The sequence below is a fragment of the Aegilops tauschii genome, chromosome 5 (assembly GCF_002575655.3).
Source record: "Aegilops tauschii subsp. strangulata cultivar AL8/78 chromosome 5, Aet v6.0, whole genome shotgun sequence".
Classification (NCBI taxonomy): Eukaryota; Viridiplantae; Streptophyta; class Magnoliopsida; order Poales; family Poaceae; genus Aegilops; species Aegilops tauschii.
This window is the reverse complement of record NC_053039.3, coordinates 401,732,082-401,756,699: the sequence shown is the minus strand read 5'-3', so window position 1 is coordinate 401,756,699 and position 24,618 is coordinate 401,732,082.

Genomic DNA, 24,618 nt, shown 5'->3' with positions numbered 1-24,618 from the left:
TCCCATTTGCAAGTCTTCCAGGTATGTTGTGGTAGACAATGGTATGGGTGAGAAGACACAGACCAAAATCCCCATTAGTGTTCTTCGGTATATGCCAATCGTACCAAGACTTCAACGTCTTTTCATGGTCGAAGAGACGGCCAGACAGATGACATGGCACAAAACGGGCAAAAGAACCGAACTAGATGCAGATGGGAATCTGATGATTGTACACACATTGGATGGTGTTGCGTGGAAAAAGTTTGATGAATTACATGGTGACAAAGCGGCAGATCCGAGGCATCCTCGAGTCGGCATCAGCACGGATGGGTTCAGTGTGTTTGGTATGACGGCAGCCCAATACAGTTGTTGGCCCGTATTTGTCTTTCCACTCAATCTCCCCCCCGGACAGATTATGCAAAGAAAGAACATTTTCCTGACGTTGATAATTCCAGGGCCCAACTATCCGGGGAAAAATATGAATGTGTACATGCAGCCGCTTAAGGACGAATTGCAAGAAGCCTGGGATAATGGGTTCAAGACATACGACGCCTATAGCAAACGGAACTTCATAATGCGTGTCTGGTACATGTACTCGACGCATGACTTGCCGGCGTATGCGCTATTCGTTGGCTGGTGTGTGCATGGAAGGTTCCCGTGCCCCACATGCAAGGGAGCTCTTGAGTTTCGTTGGCTTCAGGCGGTCGCAAGTTTTCTTGCTTCGACATGCATAGACAGTTCCTGAATCCTCGCCATAAGTTCAGGAAAGACAAGAAGAACTTCATCAGAGGTAGAGTTGTCAAAAACTCTGCACCACCTGCATTGACAGGCCAACAGACCCTGGATCAGTTAAACGCTCTCGAGCCAGATCCAGAGCGTCCAGGGTACTTCAAGGGGTATAATTCTAAGCACGCCTGGACTCACAAAACATGCTTATGGGATATGCCTTACTTCAAAGACCTCCTTTGCCCACACAACATCGACGTGATGCACACTGAGAAGAATATCGCCGAGGCACTTTTTGGTACATTGTTCGGCATAGATGGGAAGTCAAAGGATAATACTAAGGCTAGAGTCGATCTGGAGGCGCTATGTGATAGGCCGTTACAAAACATGAAAGAACCGAAAGGAAAGCAGAACTGGACGAAGCCAAAGGCATGGTTCAATCTTGGAAGGCCAGCTATGAGGGAAATTATCTTGTGGGTGAAAATGTAGTTGATGTTCCCCGATGGGTATGCAGCGAATCTAAAGAGGGGAGCCAGTCTTGATAAATTGAAGATATTTGGTCTCAAGAGTCATGATTGGCACATATGGATTGAACGGGTAATGCCGGTGATGTTGCGTGGCTTCATCCCTGAGGATGAATGGCTAGTACTGGCAGAACTCAGCTATTTCTTCCGTGTTCTTTGTGCTAAAGAACTATCGCCTGGCGTGCTAGAAGAAATGGAAGAGTTGGCGCCGGAGTTGATCTGCAAGTTAGAGAAGATCTTTCCACCGGGCTTCTTTAATCCAATGCAACATTTTATTTTGCATCTCCCGACCGAGGCAAGATTGGGGGGGCCCGTGCAAAATCGTTGGTGCTACCCAACTGAGAGGATGCAGAAGACGCTTCGACAAAAATGTAAAAATAAACGTAGAATTGAAGCATCGATGGCTGAGGCATTCATCACTGAGGAGGCGGCAAACTTCGTGACAGCACACTACGAAGCCAAAAATCGTCATTTCCATAATCCGAAGCCTCGGTACAATGCTGACGACCCTAAAAAGGGTGGATCCAACCTCAGCCTATTCAAAGGGAATCTCGCACCAGCCAGTGTTTCAACTCCAGTATCTTTGGATAACGAACAATGGCGGACCATTTCGTTGTATATCTTCAACAACCTGATAGAAGTGCGGCCGTCTGCCGCGGATGGCAAAGGCCTGCCGTTAGCCACTTAACGGACTTACAGCGCAATTATTGCCGTTCGCTCTCTTTGCCGTCCGCGGCAGACGGCAAAGGGCCTTTGCCGTCAGCCGCCCGGAAGCAGACGGCAAAGTAGCTCTTTACCGTAGCCTACTTTGCCGGAGCCTTTTGCCGTCCGCGGCTGACGGCAAAGGTCGTTGCCGTCCGCCGTTCATGCCTTTGCCGTCCGCCGTGGCAGACGGCAAAATAGTTGATTCCTGTAGTGCTATACCATGCTCCATTAAAAGAAACTATGTTAAAACTGCTTTATGTGATCTTGGAGCCGGTGTTAGTGTTATGCCTCTCTCTTTATATCGTAGACTTGATTTGAATAAGTTGACACCTACTAAAATATCTTTGCAAATGGCTGATAAATCAACTGCTATACCTGTCGGTATTTGTGAGGATGTGCCTGTTGTGGTTGCAAAAGTTACTATTTTAACGGACTTTGTTATTCTTGATATTCCCGAGGACGATAGTATGTCTATTATTCTTGGAAGACCCTTTTTGAATACTGCAGGGGCTGTTATTGATTGCAACAAAGGCAATGTCACTTTTCATGTTAATGGCAATGAGCATACGGTACACTTTCCGAGGAAACAACCTCAAGTTCATAGTATAAACTCTATTGAAAAAAATCCATCGATTATTTTTGGAGGTTTTGAATTTCCTCTACCTACTGTCAAGAGGAAATATGATATTCTTATTATTGGGGATGTGCATATCCCCGTTGAGGTAACATAGTGTTATTCGAAATTTCTCCGGTTCCATGTTATTCGGAATGAGTTTGTTAACAAGACCTGATCAACCTTGTTAGTGGATTCCTTTTGATGAGCATGAGATGGATGAAGTTAGAAGGCACAACCTTCTGTACCCTCCTTTTACTTTCTGTTATTTAGCTGAAATAAAGTAAAAATAGTATTTTTCTGTCTGTTTTCTGAATCATCCGTGCAATAAAAAATACCCCGAGAATAAAAGTTCTCCAAATGCCCCGAAAATGAAATATGATTTTTCCTAGAATATTTGAGAATATCTGGCACTGAGAACACATCAGGGGAGCAAGCACCTGGCCACGAGGGTCCAGGGCGCGCCCATCCCCCTGGCCGCGCCCCCTGCCTCGTGGGCCCATGGTGGCTCCCCTCCATTTATTCCTGCACCCAGACACTCCTTCTCCCTCCCAAAAAAATCACCAACCAGCTCAAGCACGGGTTCTAGCTCATTTTTCTGCGATTTTCGATCTCCTTGCTCAAAGCACCTCTCACAAAACTGCTTTGGGGGATTGTTCCTTGGTATGTGACTCCTCCAATGCTCCAATTAGTTTTTGTTCTAGTGCTTTATTCATTGCAAATTTGTGCTGCCTAGCTGACCATGTTCTTGAGCTTGCATGTCAAATTTATATGGTTCCAAGTAGTTCTAATGCATGATATAGTCTCTAGGCACTTGTGGGAGTAGTTGCTATCAATTTTGTTGAGCTTGGTTCACTTTTATTTGAAGTTACTAAAATTTTCAGAAATTTTTCAGACTAAGAAATATGTTTAGGAAAATGTACCAAGGTGGCCCTTCAAGGAAGCAAGGACCCAGGCTCGCAATGCGCGATGCCGATGATGAACTACCAAGGGAGGCTCCAGTGCGGGCTTGTGAATGGCCTTTAGAGGACTTCATGGATCGAGCAGGAATCAAGGAAGAATTTAACGCATATGTGCGTAACACTGATCTTGTGAGCTTCAAGGCAGATAAGTGCCGTCAGTACCACTATGTCACTGATTCCTTTGTGAGGAGGTTTGAATTTTCATCATCACGCAATTCTCAAACTGTCCTATTTGATCTTTATGAAAATTCTTATACTATGGACTTAGAGGATTTTAATACTGCTTGCAAACTTCCACAATGGGGTAGTCCTAGTGAACCTCGCAAATCTGAATTTAGAGATTTTCTTTCTAGTATAACTGTGGGGGAATCTAGAGACATAGTACAAGCTACCATAGGGAGCATTCATTTTCCTGCTATACATTATTTTGCTCTCTTCATAGGTAGGTGCATAAATGGTAAGGATGAAGCATGGCACATGTGTGTCCCCGACCTCAGTGTTCTCAGGAGTGCTGTATTAGGAGATAAACATTATATTTTGGGAGCCATTGTTGCATGTAGGTTGCATAATAATAGATTTAATGGAGATTTCTTTGGTGGAATTTATGCAACCCGTTTAGCTAATTTTCTTAATATACCCATACGTGAGTATGATATTGAGTTGCCTCCTGTTTATTTAGATTATGAGGCTATGGTTCGTCATCGTTTTGTTGAGAGGAACGATCAGTTCCTCCAGTACCGACTAATCTTTGACAGACGGCGCACCTATCACGTCGCTCTCCCTGCTCCTACTTTCTTTGACATTCAGGCGAAGGGGAGATATTTCGTAACCAGGGAGGAGGTGAACGAGTACGAGAGGAGGGCTGAGATAGCTTGCCTCCAAGCTGCAGCCCATGATGCAATAACTGTTGCATCTCAGTACGACCCCAACTATAACTTTGGATATCCGCCAGGCCAGCCATGGCAATAGACCAACTTAGGCCAAAAGCCTAAGCTTGGGGGAGTACGTATTTCTCATCGACATTACATTTATGTTCACACACTCATTGCTAGTTGTCGGTGCTCATACATTTTCACTGTAATATCCATGCTAGTTTATTTTTCTTGCTTTCTTTTTGTGTGTTTGAAAAATCTTAAGAAAAACTAAAAAAGAATTAGTAGTAGCTTTTAGCTAGCTTATTTTCTTGCTGTAGTAGTAATAATTAAAAGAAAACCCAAAAATATTTCCTGTTCTTCTTTTGCTTGTTGGGAGCTTTCCCGTGTAAATAGTTTTATTTCTTTTCTTTTCTTTGGGGGTCAATAGGAGAAGACCATAATGAAATTGTTAAAGTGGCTCTTATTTGCATTAGTGTTGATTTAACCAAGATCCCATATTGCCTTGTCTTCTCCTGTTTATTGAATGCTCGCAGATTCCAGCTTAGTCCAACGCACGTGCACTATTATTATTATTCACATCATTCGGTCGTGCAAGTGAAAGGCAATTATGACGATATCTGATGGACTGATTGAGATGAGAGAAGCTGGTATGAACTCGACCTCTCTTGTTTTTGTAAATATGATTAGTTCACCGTTCCTGATTCAGCCTATTATGAATAAACATGTTTGCAATGACAATTAGAGATTATAGTTACTTACGCCATGCTTAATTAGCTAGGAGCTTATAATGGTTTACCTTGCGTGCCAACATGCTATTAAAATGGTTGTGATGTGGTATGATGGGGTGGTATCCTCCTTTGAATGATTCAAGTGACTTGACTTGGCACATGTTCACGCATGTAGTTGAAACAAAATCAACATAGCCTTCATGATATTTATGTTCATGGTGGATTATATCCTACTCATGCTTGCACTCAATGTTCATTAATTTTAATGCATGTTCATGACTGTTGTCGCTCTCTAGTTGGTCGCTTCCCAGTCTTCTGCTAGCCTTCACTTGTACTAAGCGGGAATACTGCTTGTGCATCCAATCCCTTAAACCCCAAAGTTATGCCGTATGAGTCCACCATACCTTCCTATATGCGGTATCTACCTGCCGTTCCAAGTAAATTTGTATGTGCCAAACTCTAAACCTTTAAATGAAATTCTGTTTTGTATGCTCGAATAGCTCATGTATCAACTAGGGTTGTCTGTATCTTCCATGTTAGGCGGGTTATTCTCAAGAGGAGTGGACTCCGCTCCTCACTCATGAGAAAATGGCTGGTCACCGGGATGCCCAGTCCCATGCTTTATGCAAATCAAGTCAAAATAATTGCAAACAAAACTCCCCCGGGACTGTTGCTAGTTGGAGGCACTCGTTGTTTCGAGCAAGCCATGGATTGATGCTTGTTGGTGGAGGGGGAGTATAAACTTTACCATTCTGTTTGGGAACCGCCTATAATGTGTGTAGCATGGAAGATATCGCCATCTCTTGGTTGTTATGTTGACAATGAAAGTATACCGCTCAAAATATTATTTATCTCTATTTCAAAACCGAGCTCTGGCACCTCTACAAATCCCTGCTTCCCTCTGCGAAGGGCCTATCTATTTACTTTTATGTTGAGTCATCACCCTCTTATTAAAAAGCACCAACTGGAGAGCACCACTGTCATTTGCATCCATTACTGTTAATTTATATTGGGTATGACTGGATCTCTTTTACCATGAATTACAATGTCTAGTCAGTCCTTGATCTTAAAAGGTGCTCTGCATTTACGTTTTGCGGTCTCAGAAAGGGCTAGCGAGATACCATCTTGTTATATCATATTATGATAGTTTTGAGAAAGTGTTGTCATCCGAGATTTATTATTATTGCTCGCTAATTGATTATGCCATTGATATGAGTAAACATGAGACCTAAGAGTTATTGTGAATATGGTTAGTTCATAATCTTTGCTGAAAACTTGAATGCTGGCTTTACATAATTACAACAACAAGAGAAAACAGAGTTTGTAAAAGTTTTTCTTTATCACTTTCAGTTTATCAACTGAATTGCTTGAGGACAAGCAAAGGTTTAAGCTTGGGGGAGTTGATACGTCTTTGTCGTATCTACTTTTCCAAACACTTTTGCCCTTGTTTTGGACTCTAACTTGCATGATTTGAATGGAACTAACCCGGACCGACGATGTTTTCAGCAGAATTGCCATGGTGTTATCTTTGTGTAGAAACAAAAGTTCTCGGAATGACCTGAAACTTCACGGAGATTATTTTTGGAGATAATAAAAAATACTGGCGAAAGAATCAAGGCCAGGGGCCCACACCCTTTCCACCAGGGTGGGGGCGCGCCCCCCTGCCTCGTGGGCCCCCTGGAGCTCCACCGACCTCAACTCCAACTCCATATATTCGTGTTCGGGGAGAAAAAAATCAGAGAGAAAGATTCATTGCATTTTACGATACGGAGCCGCCGCCAAGCCCTAAACTCTCTCGGGAGGGCTGATCTGGAGTCCGTTCGGGGCTCCGGAGAGGGGAATCCGTCGCCATCGTCATCATCAACCATCCTCCATCACCAATTTCATGATGCTCACCGCCGTGCGTGAGTAATTCCATCGTAGGGTTGCTGGACGGTGATGGGTTGGATTTTATCATGTAATCGAGTTAGTTTTGTTAGGGTTTGATCCCTAGTATCCATTATGTTCTGAGATTGATGTTGCTATGACTTTGCTATGCTTAATGCTTGTCACTAGGGCCCGAGTGCCATGATTTCAGATCTGAACCTATTATGTTTTCATGAATATATGTGAGTTCTTGATCCTATCTTGCAAGTCTATAGTCACCTACAATGTGTTATGATCCGGCAACCCCGAAGTGACAATAATCGGGACCACTCCCGGTGATGACCGTAGTTTGAGGAGTTCATGTATTCACTATGTGTTAATGCTTTGGTCTGGTACTCTATTAAAAGGAGGCCTTAATATCCCTTAGTTTCCATTAGGACCCCGCTGCCAGGGGAGGGTAGGACAAAAGATGTCATGCAAGTTCTTTTCCATAAGCACGTATGACTATATTGGGAATACATGCCTACATTACATTGATGAATTGGAGCTAGTTCTGTGTCACCCTATGTTATGACTGTTACATGATGAACCGCATTCGGCATAATTCTCCATCACCGATCCATACCTACGAGCGTTTCACATATTGTTCTCCACTTATTTACTTTACCGTTGCAACTGTTACAATCACTACAAAACCCAAAAATATTACTTTTGCTATCGTTACCGTTACTATCATACTACTTTGCTGCAGATATTAAGTTATCCAGGTGTGGTTGAATTGACAACTCAACTGCTAATACTTGAGAATATTCTTTGGCTCCCCTTGTGTCGAATCAATAAATTTGGGTTGAATACTCTACCCTCAAAAACTGTTGCGATCCCCTATACTTGTGGGTTATCAGCCACCTATGTGCAAAGCACGTCGGTAGAACCAGTCTCGCGTAAGCGTACGCGTAATGTCGGTCCGGGCCACTTCATCCAACAATACCGCCAAACCAAAGTATGACATGCTGGTAAACAGTATGACTTGTATCGCCCATAACTCACTTGTGTTCTACTCGTGCATATAACATCGACGCATAAACCTGGCTCTGATACCACTATTGGGGAACGTAGTCATTTCAAAAAAATTCCTACGCACATGCAAGATCATGGTGATGCATAGCAATGAGAGGGGAGAGTGTTGTCCATGTACCCTCGTAGACCGAAAGCAGAAGTGTTAGCACAACGCGGTTGATGTAGTCGTATGTCTTCACGATTCGACCGATCCGAGTACCGAACGTACGGCACCTCTGAGTTCAGCACACGTTCAGCTCGATGACGTCCCGCGAACTCCGATCCAGCAGAGCTTCACGGGAGAGTTTCGTCAGCACGACGGCGTGATGACGGTGATGATGTTGCTACCGACGCAGGGCTTAGCCTAAGCACCGCTACGATATGACCGAGGTGGAATATGGTGGAGGGGGCACCGCACACGGCTGGGAAAGATCAATAGATCAACATGTGTCTAGAGGTGCCCCCTGCCCCCGTATAAAAAGGAGCAAGGGGGAGAGGCGGCCGGCCAAGGAGGGCGCGCCAAGGGGGGAGTCCTACTCCCACCGGGAGTAGGACTCCTCCTTTCCTTGTTGGAGTAGGAGAAGGGAAGGAAGGGAGAGAGGAGGAGAAGGAAAAAGGGGGCGCCGCCCCCCCTCCTTGTCCAATTCAGACTAGAGGGGGAGGGGGTGCGCGGCTGCCCTGGTCGCCCCTCCTCTTCTCCCACTAAGGCCCATGAGGCCCAATTAACTCCCCGGGGGGTTCCGGTAACCCCCCGGTACTCCGATAAATGTCTGAAACCTCCCGAAACTCTTCCGGTGTCCGAACATAGTCATCCAATATATCGATCTTTACGTCTCGACCATTTCGAGACTCCTCATCATGTCCATGATCATATCCGGGACTCCGAACTACCTTCGGTACATCAAAACACAAAAACTCATAATACCAATCGTCACCAAACATTAAGCGTGCAGACCCTACGGGTTCGAGAACTATGTAGACATGACCGAGACACGTTTCCGGTCAATAACCAATAGCGGAACTTGGATGCTTATATTGGCTCCCACATATTTTACGAAGATCTTTATCGGTCAAACCGCATAACAACATACGTTGTTCCCTTTGTCATCGGTATGTTACTTGCCCGAGATTCAATCGTCGGTATCTCAATACCTAGTTCAATCTCGTTACCGGCAAGTCTGTTTACTCGTTATGTAATGCATCATCCTGCAACTAACTCATTAGTCACATTGCTTGCAAGGCTTATAGTGTTGTGCATTACCGAGAGGGCCCAGAGATACCTCTCCGACAATCGGAGTGACAAATCCTAATCTCAAAATACGCCAACTCAACAAGTACCTTTGGAGACACCTGTAGAGCACCTTTATAATCACCCAGTTACGTTGTGACGTTTGGTAGCACACAAAGTGTTCCTCTGGTAAACGGGAGTTGCATAATCTCATAGTCATAGGAACATGTATAAGTCAGAAAGCAATAGCAACATACTAAACGATCAAGTGCTAAGCTAACGGAATGGGTCAAGTCAATCACATCATTCTCCTAACGATGTGATCTCGTTAATCAAATGACAACTCATGTCCATGGCTAGGAAACTCAACCATCTTCGATTAACGAGCTAGTCAAGTAGAGGCATACTAGTGACATTATGTTTGTCTATGTATTCACACATGTATTATGTTTCCGGTTAATACAATTCTAGCATGAATAATAAACATTTATCATGATATGAGGAAATAAATAATAACTTTATTATTGCCTCTAGGGCATATTTCCTTCACGGATAGCATGTCTTCTCTCTAAAAGCCGCTCGAGTTTAGTTCGCTAAACTGGCCTCAGAGAAGTACTCCGCCTTTGGGATAAGGAGCTTGAAGCCGTAGGCTGACCCCGCTTGAAGTCTTGAGATCGGATGTGTCATGTTAAAGCACGACAGAAGCACAATTTTTTTTCCAATTTTTGGATTGGCACCGAACACTTGATGTTCGGACATTAAGTTTTTACTGATGTTTTTTCATTTTCCAAGCTTATGGCACTTTTAAACTATTTGTGTGTTTCCAGCATAAGTCTCGCAGTGCAACACCGGACACCTTTAGAGATTCGGCAAAAACATTCTCGGATATTGCTATATATGCATCGGTTTCGAATTGTGTCTTCGGTTAATAGTTGGGTTGCCCGGCTCCTGTGTTTGCCTCCTACGTTCCGCTTTGTTTGGCTAGGTGTGCAAAGGGAGAACCACTACGATTGTGCTTCCAGCTCGCATGGTTAAGCATCTCAGTGGAGAAAGCCGAAAACTGACTGTCGCAATAAGCGTAAACTGGTCAGTAATCCGATGACTATGTTAAATGACGAGCCGTTCATAACATTGGCCGAAGTGTTTACGGCCTGACCTCGGCTGTCGCCGAACACTAACCGGGGGCTCGTAGCTAGCTTCCCCAGTTTAAAGCTCCTATGACTAAGTGAAAGTTATAAAGCCCGCATATCTGATGGCCTCGTTTCCGCTAACACAACCGCCTTCTGGCACCGAGACGTCGGCTAAGGGTTGTTTTGTTATTGCGAAAACACACTGCGTAGCATCTACAAGGGGGCGGAAGCCGACGATGGGCCACTTTCAACTGATAAACGGTTGCAACGGAGTCAAAATAAACATATCATCGGCGTTTGTATTTAATATATGAGGGCCGCCTTCCGTAATCATCGTTATAAAGCCATACATATGCATCAATTTGACTTAAGATTTTGGCCAAGCTGGGTTGCCTGGCTCCTGTGCTTACCCCTACGTTCCTGATTGTTCGGTTAGGTGGTAAAGGGAGCACCTCTGTGATTGTTACTACCGGGTCATCCGAGTTAGTACCTCAGACTGGGTGAAGCCGAAAGCTAGCAATCTTAAAGGATCACATTGGTCGGCAACGATGGAAATAAAATTTTTGGTTCATTAATACCATAGAGTTCAGGAACTTTCCCCGAACTAAATCCTCAATATTTTCCTCCCACATTGATCGGAGGTGAGTTATCATGATCATGATAAGCATGACGACCCAAAGAAAGGAACCGATAGCGGGACTATTTTCTTTGGAAGATGTTTCTTACGTTAAAACGTAATATAACATATCTCTCCGTGTACCTTTGTTTATAAAACTGTATGGCCGGATTGCCTTGTTTTCCATAAAATTTTGCCCTTATAACGGCTTTATAAAGTAGGACAAACACTCCCCAGCTACTGGCCGAGGAGATTGAAGCCGATGGTCGATCAACAAAGTTTTGTACAATGCGGATTTGAGCATTAATTGGATACATAGAATCATTACACATAAAAATTGTGAGTAAAATCCATTTACTGCAATCCATCTTTTAAACCCCTTAGGGCCTACCTTGGCGAGCTCGGATTTCGGCCAGCTCTAAGCTCTTTAAGAGATCTTTATTCTCTTTCCGAGAAGTTTGTGTTAAACACAACAAAATTTTCTGTCAAACGGATATCGATCCTTAATTCGGCCACCCGTGCCCACATTAAGGCTCGGAGGCTACTGGGCTTTGCGCTCATTATTTACAAATATTAAAGGGGCACATCGATCCCCTGATCTGGTGTTGCCACCTGACCAGTGGCTCGGGGGCTACTGCATTGCCTATTCAATGCAGAAAATTCAAAGTGCTCAGTGTTCGGCATAACCGAACTATGGACAAGCGCGTCTTCGGACGACAATAAGTACCATATGGGACTTATCCGACATCAAGCTGACATATCATGGCGACTCCTCACGACCCTCTCTCAGGGGCCCGTCCGCCGATCACTATTACCACTAATATATTACACTGTGTTTCTGTTCCTATGTATGTTGCCGAGCTAGGAGTTGATCCTCAGGCCGATTTCATGACCTGAGTATTAGGGGCTACCAGGATCGGTAGTTTTATGTTTTCCTTCAGGTGCATCTCGGATTTTAGGCCGATAGACACCTTGAGGGCTACCGGCAATACATCTCGTCAGCAAATAAATTTATATGCATCAGAAATAAAATCCGCAAACAATCAACCCATGACCAAGGTGTTGAGCCACCTCGGAAGCAGTTCGGCATATAGCTCGGATGCAAGTGGCTGGCTCCTTAGAGGGCATTTCCGGCATTAAGCTCGGCGAAAACTTTTTGAACCAAGGTGATCTATGGCACCTCGGGTATAGTCCGACGTTGGGGCTTGGACATAGTCCGGCGTTGGAGCTCGGACACAGTCCGACGTTGGAACTTGGATGCAGTCCGGCGTTGGAGCTTGGAGCTAGTCTGGCGTGGGAGCTCGGACGCAAGAGGACACTGCCGCCCGGGAACAACTTCAAACCCGAGGTGTGGCATAAAAATAACAAGGCATTGATAAAGGCCGATAACTTAAAGGGGCTCCTCGGATACCCGACATGTAAACTCTTTGGATTTACTTAGGCGATCCTCAAGATCAAAGATGAGAAGATTTGTTGAACCAGTTTTCATGACCGACGACCGAAGATGAAGAACAGTTCGGAAGGATCGAGGAGCGTCCCCAACTTGAAGACCGGTTCAGGGGGCTACTGACGGTGTCCTAGACTAGGGGGTACTCACCACATCGTCTCCCGACTAGGTGGATCGGGCCGAGGACCCCCATGGCGGTTCACTCATGGGCCACTTCAGGCAGCCCATGCCGCATACAAGGAGTATTCCACAATACTTGGTGATCAAGACAAGGACTCCTCTCCACAAACGTATTCGGCTAGGACTCTTGTTATCCTAGGCCTCTGGTGCATTATATAAGCCAAGGCCAGGCTAGTCGATAGATTATTATGACATTACTCATCGTACCTTTAGGTCTTAGACCACAATATATGATCTCGAGGTAGATCAACTCTTGTAACCCTATATTCATCAAGATCAATCAAGCAGGAAGTAGGGTATTACCTCGATAGAGAGGGCCCGAACCTGGGTAAACATCATGTCCCCTATCTCTTGTTACCCATCGATCCATGACACATAGCTTGGGACCCCCTACCCGAGATCTGCCGGTTTTGACACCGACAACGACTCCACCATAGAGACTTGATCTCCCCTCCCCTCTTTCTTCCCGCCGGCGACTACCGGGGCCCGTGGGGCCTCGCCAGCAGGGTGGGGATCAAGGATCACTAGGGATCATACTGCCCGCGGATCTCACACTTCTCGGGCAAGGGACAATGGCTGATACTGCGTCTGGATCGGGGCATCCCGTCTTTGATCTAGAGGTGATGATGGAGGAACTTGGGCTGATAGAGGATAACCTGCAAGATGTCGTGATTGAGGATGATGAACTTCCGGCGGAGGCAACTCACTGGATGGCAATCGCTAGGGTTCATACTGAAAAACCCTATAGTCAATACTGGTTCTTCAGAAATATGAAGATTGCGTGGGACTTGGTGAAGGAGGTTACGGCCCCTGGAAGAAAACCTCTACACGATGCAATTTGGTTGCCTAGGAGACTAGGAGCGTGTGATGGAGGAGAGACCATGGCAGTTCAAAGGGAAAGCAGTGGTTCTTGTGCCCTATGACGGCTTCACCAAGCCGTCGACAATAGAGTTAAAAATGATTGACATATGGATGTAGATCCATGATCTGTCGGACGGTTTCTTCCCCAAAATCAAAGCCCTATCCTCTGTGGTAGGGGAGTTTATTTATGCTGAACCAAAATCACATGACTTCAAAGGAAAGTTGGCTCGGGTCCGGCTGAGGATCGATGTCACAAAGCCTCTCAAGAACACTAGTAGAAAAGAGGGCTTTGGTTCAGGTCGGGTCAGCCCATTAGTCCCGGTTCAGTCCAGAACCGGGACCAATGGGGGCACTGGTTCCGGTTCGTGAGGCCAGGGGCCTGCCGGGCCTCGTGGGGGCATTGGTCCCGGTTCGTCTCGCCCCTTTGGTCCTGATTGGTGGGACGAACCGGGACCAATGTGCCTCGCTCCTGGCCCACCACCATTGGTCCCGGTTGGTGGCTTGAACTGGGACCATAGGCTGCCCTTTAGTCCCGGTTCATGCCACGAACCGGGACCAATGAGGTGCCTATATATACCCCTCGCCCGCTAGCAGAGCACTCCAGTGCTATGTTTTTCTCTGGCCGGCGAGGGGAGGGCTTTGTGGTGCTCTAGCTCACCTCCTATGCACATGAGGTGTTCGATGAAATGCCCGAGCCACACTAGTTAAGCTTTCTCCTCTCGAAGCTCGACCTCAAAGCTCCATTTTCCTCGAGATTTGTCTAGGTTTAGCGGCCCGTCACGTCCCATTCCCGTCTTCACCGCCGTCGATCGCCCGCGCCGATCTCGTCGCCGGCACCACCGTGGTGAGCCTCTTGTTCTTATCTTCTTTCTGAAAGAAAAAAAATTCTTACTTTAGATAGATACTTGTCTATTTTTCTTACTATTGTATTGCTTGTTATTATATAGTGCGATGGTTTTGGTATCCGCCCCCGTCGGCCCTCGTCCTGTCTATGATTCGGATGTGGTATATATTATCTTTATAACTATTGGTTCATTTATTGTTTATGAAAATTATGCCGACCAACGTGATATAGATTTTATTTATCTAGGAGGTATGTGAACCGGAAATTCCAACCGACCCTATCGTCGAGAGGTTAAATTTAGTTGAAGAAGAAAACAATTTCTTGAAGGAAAAAATAAAAAAAATTGAGGAGGAGAAGATGATATTGGAGTTGCATGTTGCGGATGTCGTCGATGATCACAAGATCAAGATGGATGCAATGCGCTTGAAGATTAGAAAGATTAGAAAATATGCCATTCATACTGGGGCTTGGTATCATTATGCCGTTGGATCAATTGTTACCTTGGTTGCGATTATGATCGCATTTGTTTTCACATTGAAATGTTTTACATAGTTTCAATGTATGGTTTAATTAATTAGATGCTCTGGAGAGCTATATGTTGTTAGATGAGAACTATGTATGTACTTTGGTTTTAATGTGATGATGAACTTCTATTAATTTGGTCACTTAATTATCTATTCATGATGTTCTGTAATGGTTTTTGACACACTTAATTATATATATGCACGCAGATGAACCGGCAATGGATGTACGGTGACAGACACACCTCCGAGTACATTAAGGGCGTGCATGATTTTCTCGAAGTGGCTGAGGCAAACAAGCAGAATGGTTTTATGTGTTGTCCATGCCCTAAATGTGGGAATACGAAGTCTTACTCTGACCGGAAAATCCTTCACACCCACCTGCTTTACAAGGGTTTCATGCCACACTATAATGTTTGGACGAGGCACGGAGAAATAGGGGTTATGATGGAAGACGACAAAGAAGAAGAGGACGATGACAACTATGTGCCCCCTGAATACGGTGATGCTGCAACGGGGGAAGCTGCTGAAGATCAAGAGGAACCAGACGATGTGCCCAATGATGCTACAACGGGGGAAGCTACTGAAGATCAAGAGGAACTAGTGCCCGATGATGATGATCTCCGCCGGGTCATTGTCGATGCAAGGACGCAATGCGAAAGTCAAAAGGAGAAGCTGAAGTTCGATCGCATGTTAGAGGATCACAAAAAAGGGTTGTACCCCAATTGCGAAGATGGCAACACAAAGCTCGATACCATACTGGAATTGCTGCAGTGGAAGGCAGAGAATGCTGTGCCTGACAAAGGATTTGAGAAGCTATTGAAAATATTGAAGAAGAAGCTTCCAAAGGATAACGAATTGCCCGACAGTGCATACGCAACAAAGAAGGTCGTATGCCCTCCAGGATTGGAGGTGCAGAAGATACATGCATGCCCTAATGACTGCATCCTCTACCGCGGTGCATACAAGGATCTGAATGCATGCCCGGTATGCGATGCATTGCGGTATAAGATCAGACGAGATGACCCTGGTGATGTTGACGGCGAGTCCCCCCGGCAAGAGGGTTCCTGCGAAGGTGATGTGGTATGCTCCTATAATACCATGGTTGAAACGTCTGTTCAGAAACGAAGAGCATGCCAAGTTGATGCGATGGCACAGTGAGGACCGTAAGAAAGACGGGAAGTTGAGAGCACCCGCTGACGGGTCGCAGTGGAGAAAAATCGAGAGAAAGTACTGGGCTGAGTTTGCAGCTGACCCAAGGAACGTATGGTTTGGTTTAAGCGCGGATGGCATTAATCCTTTCGGGGAGCAGAGCAGCAATCACAACACCTGGCCCGTGACTCTATGTATGTATAACCTTCCTCCTTGGATGTGCATGAAGCGGAAGTTCATTATGATGCCAGTTCTCATCCAAGGCCCTAAGCAACCCAACAACGACATTGATGTGTACCTAAGGCCATTAGTTGAAGAAATTTTATAGCTGTGGAATGGAAACGGTGTACGTACGTGGGATGAGCACAAACAGGAGGAATTTAACCTGCACGCGTTGCTGTTTGTAACCATCAACGATTGGCCCGCTCTTAGTAACCTTTCAGGACAGACAAACAAGGGATACCACGCATGCACGCACTGTTTAGATGACACTGAAAGTATATACCTGGACAAATGCAGGAAGAATGTGTACCTGGGCCATCGTCGATTTCTTCCGACCAACCATCAATGTTGAAAGAAAGGCAAGCATTTCAAAGGCGAGGCAGATCACCGGAAGAAGCCCGCCATGCGTACCGGTGATCACGTACTTGCTATGGTCAATGATTTACACGTAATCTTTGGAAAGGGTCCCGGCGGACTAGCTGTTCTGAATGACGCTGAGGGACACGCACCCATGTGGAAGAAGAAATCTATATTTTGGGACCTACCCTACTGGAAAGACCAAGAGGTCCGCTCTTCAATCGACGTGATGCACGTGACGAAGAACCTTTGCGTGAACCTTCTAGGCTTCTTGGGCGTGTATGGGAATACAAAAGATACACCTGAGGCACGGGAGGACCTGCAACATTTGCACGAAAAAGACGGCATGCCTCCGAAGCAGTATGAAGGTCCTGCCAGCTATGCTCTTACGAAAGAAGAGAAAGAAATCTTCTTTGAATGCCTGCTCAGTATGAAGGTCCCAACTGGCTTCTCGTCGAATATAAAGGGAATAATAAATATGCCAGAGAAAAAGTTCCGGAACCTAAAGTCTCATGACTGCCACGTGATTATGACGCAACTGCTTCCAGTTGCATTGAGGGGGCTTCTACCGGAAAACGTCTGATTAGCCATTGTGAAGCTATGTGCATTCCTCAATGCAATCTCTCAGAAGGTGATCGATCCAGAAATCATACCAAGGCTAAGGAGTGATGTGGCGCAATGTCTTGTCAGTTTCGAGCTGGTGTTCCCACCATCCTTCTTCAATATCATGACGCACGTCCTAGTTCATCTAATCGACGAGATTGTCATTCTGGGGCCCGTATTTCTACACAATATGTTCCCCTTTGAGAGGTTCATGGGAGTCCTAAAGAAATATGTCCGTAACCGCGCTAGGCCAGAAGGAAGCATCTCCATGGGCCATCAAACAGAGGATGTCATTGGGTTTTGTGTTGACTTCATTCCTGGCGTTAAGAAGATAGGTCTCCCTAAATCGCGGTATGAGGGGAGACTGACTGGAAAAGGCAGGCTAGGAGTGGACTCAATAATATGCAGGGACGGGCATTCTTGGTCTCAAGCACACTACACAGTTCTACAGAACTCTACCTTGGTGACCCCGTATGTCGATGAACACAAGAACAGTCTGCGCTCCAAACACCCGGAGCAGTGTGACGACTGGATTACATGTGAACACATCAGGACTTTCAGCAGTTGGTTGGAAACACGTCTCAGAGGTGACACCACTGTTTGTGATGAGTTGTACTCGTTGTCCAGGGGACCATCTTCGACTGTATTGACTTACAAAGGATACAAGATAAATGGGAATACATTTTACACGATCTCCCAAGATCAAAAGAGCACCAACCAAAACAGCGGTGTCCGCTTTGATGCAGCAACCGAGAGGGGAAAGGACACATATTATGGTTACATAATGGACATATGGGAACTTGACTACGGACATGATTTTAAGGTCCCTTTGTTTAAGTGCAAATGGGTCAATCTGTCAGGAGGCGGGGTACAGGTAGACCCACAGTACGGAATGACAACAGTGGATCTGAACAATCTTGGGTACACTGACGAACCGTTCGTCCTAGCCAATGATGTGGCACAGGTTATCTATGTGAAGGACATGTCTACCAGACCGAGAAAAAGAAAAGATAAGGAAGCGAATACATCATACGATGAGCCAAAGCGCCACATAGTTCTTTCAGGAAAAAGGGACATTGTGGGAGTGGAGGGCAAGACAAACATGTCTGAAGATTATGAAAAGTTTCATGAAATTCCTCCCTTCAAAGTCAAGGCTGACCCATGCATCCTGATAAACGATGAAGATTATCCATGGTTACGGCACAATAAGCAAATGACACAAGCGAAGAAAAAGTGAAGACTTTCTCCCGCAACTATTATGATGATACCATGCCAACTTTGTAACAGACGAGTATGATACCATTGTCCGTTTTGTACACGAAGTGCATCCAGTTTTTGCCGTAACCCTCTCAACTTTCTTGCACATGCTATGTGGATGAAATGATGATACCATGCCAACTTTCAACCTTTTCAGAGTTCATTTGAAATGCTTTTCAATTTCAGGGTCTTATAGCTCAAAATAATCAATAAATGCATGAAAAACAACAAATGAAGTCAGAAAGGGTTGAAAATTGATGATGTGGCTTTGAATGGTGCATTCTGAACACACAAAAAGTCAGGAGTTCAAATAAGTTTTAAAAAATGAAATCCCTTTGTAACAGACGAGTTTCCGTATGAAATCCTCATACTTCGAAAGAGATTGTCCATTTTGTACGCGAAGTGCATCCAGTTTTTGCCGTAACCCTCTCAACTTTCTTTCACATGCTATGTGGATGAAATGATGATACCATGCCAACTTTCAACCTTTTCAGAGTTCATTCGAAATGCTTTTCAATTTTAGGGTCTTATAGCTCAAAATAATCAGTAAATGCATGAAAAATGGTGCATGAAAAATAACAAATAAAATAAATAAGTAATTAGAAACAAAATAATATAAACTTTAATAAAATATATAAGTAGAAACAAAATAAAATAAACTTTAATAACATAAATAAAATTTATGAAACTAAAATTATCAAAGTATTTTCTGTTGAAAACATTATAAGCAACCTCTAGTATTATTGAAACTAAAATTATATAAAATTGATGCAACTAAAATTATCGAAGTATTTTCTGTTCAAAATCATTGAAAGCAAAAAGAATTTTCATAAAGAACTGTTTTTGTTAGAAACTTTAATAGCAAAAAGAATTATCATAAAGTAAAATAAATAAGAAATTAGAAACAAAATAAAATAAAATAAATAAGTTTTTTGTTGTAAGTAGAAACAAAACAAAATAAATAAAGAAAAAAAGAAAACAAAAAAACAGGCAAAAAATAAAAATTATGCCACCTACTGGGCCAACACGGGCTGAATACGACTAGAAACCCATCCATGGGCCAGGATTCAGGCCCGCAGAAGGCCTAGTAGGCCCACAGGCATGTACAGAGAGGTTAGGACCGTAAGCCTGCTTTAGAGAGGAGCTCGACAGCTCAGGCGCACCACACCTTATAAACAGGTGCGGCTCTCTCTCAGCTAGCGAGGTGGGACTAAACTCCCACCACCACGCCGCTGTGCAAGGCTTTCCGTCCCGGTTGGTGGCACCAACCGGGACTAAAGGGGGCCTTTGGTCCTGGTTGGTGGCACCAACCGGGACCAATGCCCCCCCTTTAGTCCCGGTTGGTGGCACCAACCGGGACCAATGCCCCCCCTTTAGTCCCGGTTGGTGCCACCAACCGGGACCAAAGGCCGCCGCTTCCCGCCCTTTGGGCTGCTGAAAAGAGACCTTTGGTCACGGTTGGTGGCACAAACCGGGACTAAAGGGGTCATTGGTCCCGGTTGGTGCCACGAACCGGTACCAATGCCCTGGATATATAAGCAAACACTTAGCTGTTTCGACCAAATCCATCACTTCTTCACCCCCGACGTCCCTGCTCCTCCTCGTCGTCGCCGCCCCACGCCCCTGCTTCACGTTGCCGTCACCGCCGCCACTGACGCCGTCAGGCTGCTCGACGTCGCCGTCGCCGCCGCCACCGACGCTGTCAGGCTGCTCAACGTCGCCGCCGCTTTCGCCCTCTGCCCCGACGCCCCTGCTCCTCCGAGTCGCCGTCGCCACTGCTCCACCGTGCCCCGCCGCCCCCTGTGAGCACCAGCCTGCTCCCGCGCCCCTGCGCCCCGCCCCGCCGGCGCCGGCGCCGGCCCCTCCGCCGTGCCCGTCCGCCCCTGCGCGGTGCACGGGGCGGATGTTTTGTAGATGTTTTTATTGATGTTTTTAGATGTTTTTAGATGTTTTTAGATGCTATTCTTAGATGTTTTTACATGTTTTTTAGATTATTTTAGTTTATGTTTAGTTTAGTTTTAAGATTAGGAAAATTTCAGATGTGTAGTAATATTTATTTAGATGTGTAGTTAATTTAGATGTTGTAATTTGTTCATAAAAATTGTGCACTTTTGTATAGAAACTTTATTTTTTTCATATGTACGAAAATGTAGAGTGAAAACAAAAACAAACATTTAAGAAAAAACAAAGGAAAAATGAAGAAGGAAAAGAAAACCGCCCGGCCCGGCCACCACCACATTTTCATAAAGTGTTTCCACCGAGTCCACGTCACACCGATCGAGCACCCGCGGCGAAGCAAGTCTTTTTTAAGGTAGTTCTTTGTTAAAGTGAGGGGGACGTCGGACATTACATGAGGCGGGGGGGGGGGGGGGGGGGCGTCGGACATGACATGAGGGGGGACGTCGGAAAAAATAAGAACAGGAAGAAGAAGAAGAAAAAATAAATCTTCCACTCCTCTATTCCTTCTTCTTCTCCTCTTTTATTTTCTTCTTCTTTTTATCGGGAATGAGGGTGTCGAGGATCGCCGAGCGGTCGAGGGTCAGGAACTAGGGCTGAGGGTCGAGGGTCACCGAGGGGTCGAGGGTCGTCGAGGGTTTGAGGTGCGAGGGTCGTCGAGGGGTCGAGGGTCGAGGAACGCCGAGGGGTTTTGTTGAATCCTTTGACACTAGATAGACAAACGTGAAGCGTTGCCGAGGCCACCCCAAACCCGGGAGAAGCTAGGTCTACGCTTGCCACTAATATATCCACCTGCTTCATGTTTAGAAAAGTGTATATATGTATGTATGTTCTTTGTGTATATATGTTCATATATGCAAAAGTTAGATTTTTAGAAAAGTGAGCACCCCTTCTCGATCGTGATAACTTATACCATGGGAGCACCCCCCCGGCCCTCTCGCTCGACCAAAACTCTCGAGGACACCCAAACCCTAGAAAAAACGATGTCGGTCTCCTACCCCCTCCCGCCGCGCCCCTACCCTTGAAGCGTTGCCGAGGCCACACCAAACCCGGAATAAGCTAGGTCTACGTTTGCACTAATATATCCACCCGCTGTCATGTTTGTGTAATATTTGCCATGTTGTAATATTTGCAAAAACAATGGAGCACGGACGAGACGAGGAAGCAGAAGAGGTGTTGGGGGACATAATCTTAGCCGGAGGTGATGTCTTGTCGTACCTTAATGACAATGATGGTCTGGAAGAATAGGGTGATGAAGCAGGCTACGGTGATCAAAGAGTGGAGGAGGAAAGACATGATTATGATGGCTCCGGTGACCCAATGCTGGTGCAAGAAGGAGCCCGTGGTGACGGCTCCAGTGACCGAACAGAGTCCGGCCAGGTAAATATACTAGTTAAGCCTGTGCTGACTAGCTAATTGATGCATTCATTGTTTTGGTATGTACACATATTAATTAACTCTCGTCTTTCTTATTTTTCTAGCCCTCCGGATCGAGCACAACTTCGGTAAAGAGACGAGGCCCGAAGAGAAAGTTGCGCTCGGATGAAAGGTTTGAGATCACAGCAATCGCACGCGACGGCCAACCGATTGAACCCATCCGGACAAAGGAAGCATTTGCTGCTCAGTGCGGGGTTCTTGTTAGGGACAGGATCCTGATCAGCATCCACCAATGGTATAAGCCTAAGAAGGAAGACCCTGAGGTGTCTTATGTCAATGATATGCAGAAAGATGATCTTTGGACTGAGCTGAAGGCAAATTTCACCCTACCGCCAGAGGAGGATCCGGAGAAGCCAGTTAAAGAGCAATTAATCAAGTCTCATGCTCTTAAGAAGATGGCAGACCTATTCAGGAGGTGGAAGAATGAGCTGAAAATGTTTGTCGACAAAGAAGACACACCAGAATTCATCGGCAAATATGAGAAGATCAGAGATCACTGGCCCGCATTTGTGGCCCACAAGACATCGGAAAAGAGTAAGAAGTTGTCAGCGACAAACAAGAAAAATGCTGCGAAGAAGAAGCTTCACCACCGCACGGGGTCAGGTGGCTACCTCAAAGCCCGGCCTAAGTGGGCCAAGGCTGAGAATGATGTGCTTGATAAAGGGATCGAATCAGAGACAATGAACTGGCCAGACCGTTGCCGGACTTGGTTCTTCGGGGCTGGCGGAAAATTGGACCCTGTATCAGGGAGGTGCGTTTGGACGGACGAGCTTTTGAGAATACCAGTCAAGAGGCTTCAGCACTATATCGATGCAGCGCAGCAAGGGACGTTCGTTCCAGACAAAGAGAATGACGAGCTCACAATGGCCCTCGGGAATCCTGAGCACCCTGGACGGACACGAGGCACGCCAGGCTCCGTTCCGTGGAAGGCTGGTTTTCCAGACGCAGGCGGTTACAAAAGCCAGGAGAGGAGGAAAAAAGTGGAGCAGACCCAAATTCAGAAGCTACACGAAAGGGTTCAAGCGCTAGAGGAACGAGACGGCAATCGACATGCCGAAACTACCCCCGAAGCTACCCCGCCATCTCAGCAGAGAAGCAGCGTGGCTTCCACCGAGCTGCTTCAGCCGGAGCATGTCTTGAAGGCTCCTGCTAGCTACCCCGTGGATGCTATCATGGAGTCTCAACATTGTCACCTTATGACGCAATGGATGAAATTCAAAGTCAAGGCGGCTGTTGGCTCTGTTTTACCTACTGAACCTGGCGCAACCTACCACAGCCGGCCGATTCCAGAAGGATATGCTAGGGTGATGGTGGATGAAATAACGGATGGATTTGAGGACCTCGAGCTTGACCACCCTACCGGTGAAGGGAAGACTCGGCTGGGTTCTGCTCTAAAGACTCCATTCCTATGGCGGAAGGAGCTCATCAACCTTCCAAACTGGATGCCTCCGGCGAGTAAGGGCACTCCGCCTCCTCCTCCGGCGAGTGATCAGGGCACTCAGCCTCCTTCTCCGGCGCGTGGCGGCACTCCGCCTCCTCCTCTGGCGAGTGATCAGGGCACTCAACCTCCTTCTCCGGCACGTGGCGGCACTCCGCCTCCTTCTCCGCCTGCGCCAGCGCGCCAGAGCAGCCAGCCTCCTCCTTCTCCGCCTTGTCAGCAAGGGCGGAAGAGACCCGCCGCCGCTCCGGCTGCTCCGGCGCGTCGTAGTCCTTCTCCTCCGCCTCGTAAGCAAGGAAAGAAGACAGCCCCAGCCGCTCCGTCTGCTCTGCCGGCGTCTAGCAGTACAGCCAGAGGCGGGAGGCAATACAGATTCGGTCCTTCTCTGAAGACTCCAGAGAAGTTACCATACGAGAGGACCGAGGAGGAAACCACGAAGATCGTGCGAGCCGAAGTGACGAACTTCTTTGACGGTGTGAAAGCAAAGAAACATCCACCTCCGGAGGAGAAGGTAGATCCGGTGAAAGCGAAGCACACTCTGGCTGCCCTGACAAAACCACCAAAGTCTCCACCGAGAGGCAACTATGAGCGCATTATTGCAAAGACATTTGCTGAAGCGGAGCGGTCGGGAAGTACTGTCAGTGATCAAAGGTTAAAAGAACGACGAGCTGGGAAAAAAATTGCCCAGCTCGGCGAACAAGCGAACCAATCGTGCCCCCCGCTCAAGGTGTCTAGCGACATCGTCGCTAATGATCCGAGGATGGTGCCCGGTTATAGCAATCTTGGAGATTACCTGCCCGACGATGTACATTATGATTTCTTGGAGGTGGACGAACACAAATATCATTACGGGAAGCCTCTCGTCAAAGATGAAAGATCTCTAACAACGATGATGCGAAGATTAGATGATTGGTACATGAAAACCTGCAGAGAGTCTGGGGGGAGGAATACTTTGACGTTGAGAGTTAAAGAGGAGCATGACCTCGTTGGAATTGAACTGTTGAATGTTCCATTTGAGGAGTTCTTCAAGTTTTTCAATCAAAAGGCCCTCGATAAATCAACGGTCACTTGCTACTGTCTGTAAGTAGTACTACTTCTGTCATTAAGTCTCTCTATATAGGTCAGCTCTTTCATTGCATGTATTTATAATTATCCTCACTATATTATGCTGATTGAAGATCGCCGAATTGAAGAAAAGACAAATTGGTGATATTGGGTTCATTTAACACAAATCTCATAGATGCAACTGAGGTTAAATATCATGCCGAAAATACCGAGGCCAACTTGCTACGATCGTTGGTAATAAATGAAAACAAACATATAATACTCTTTCCT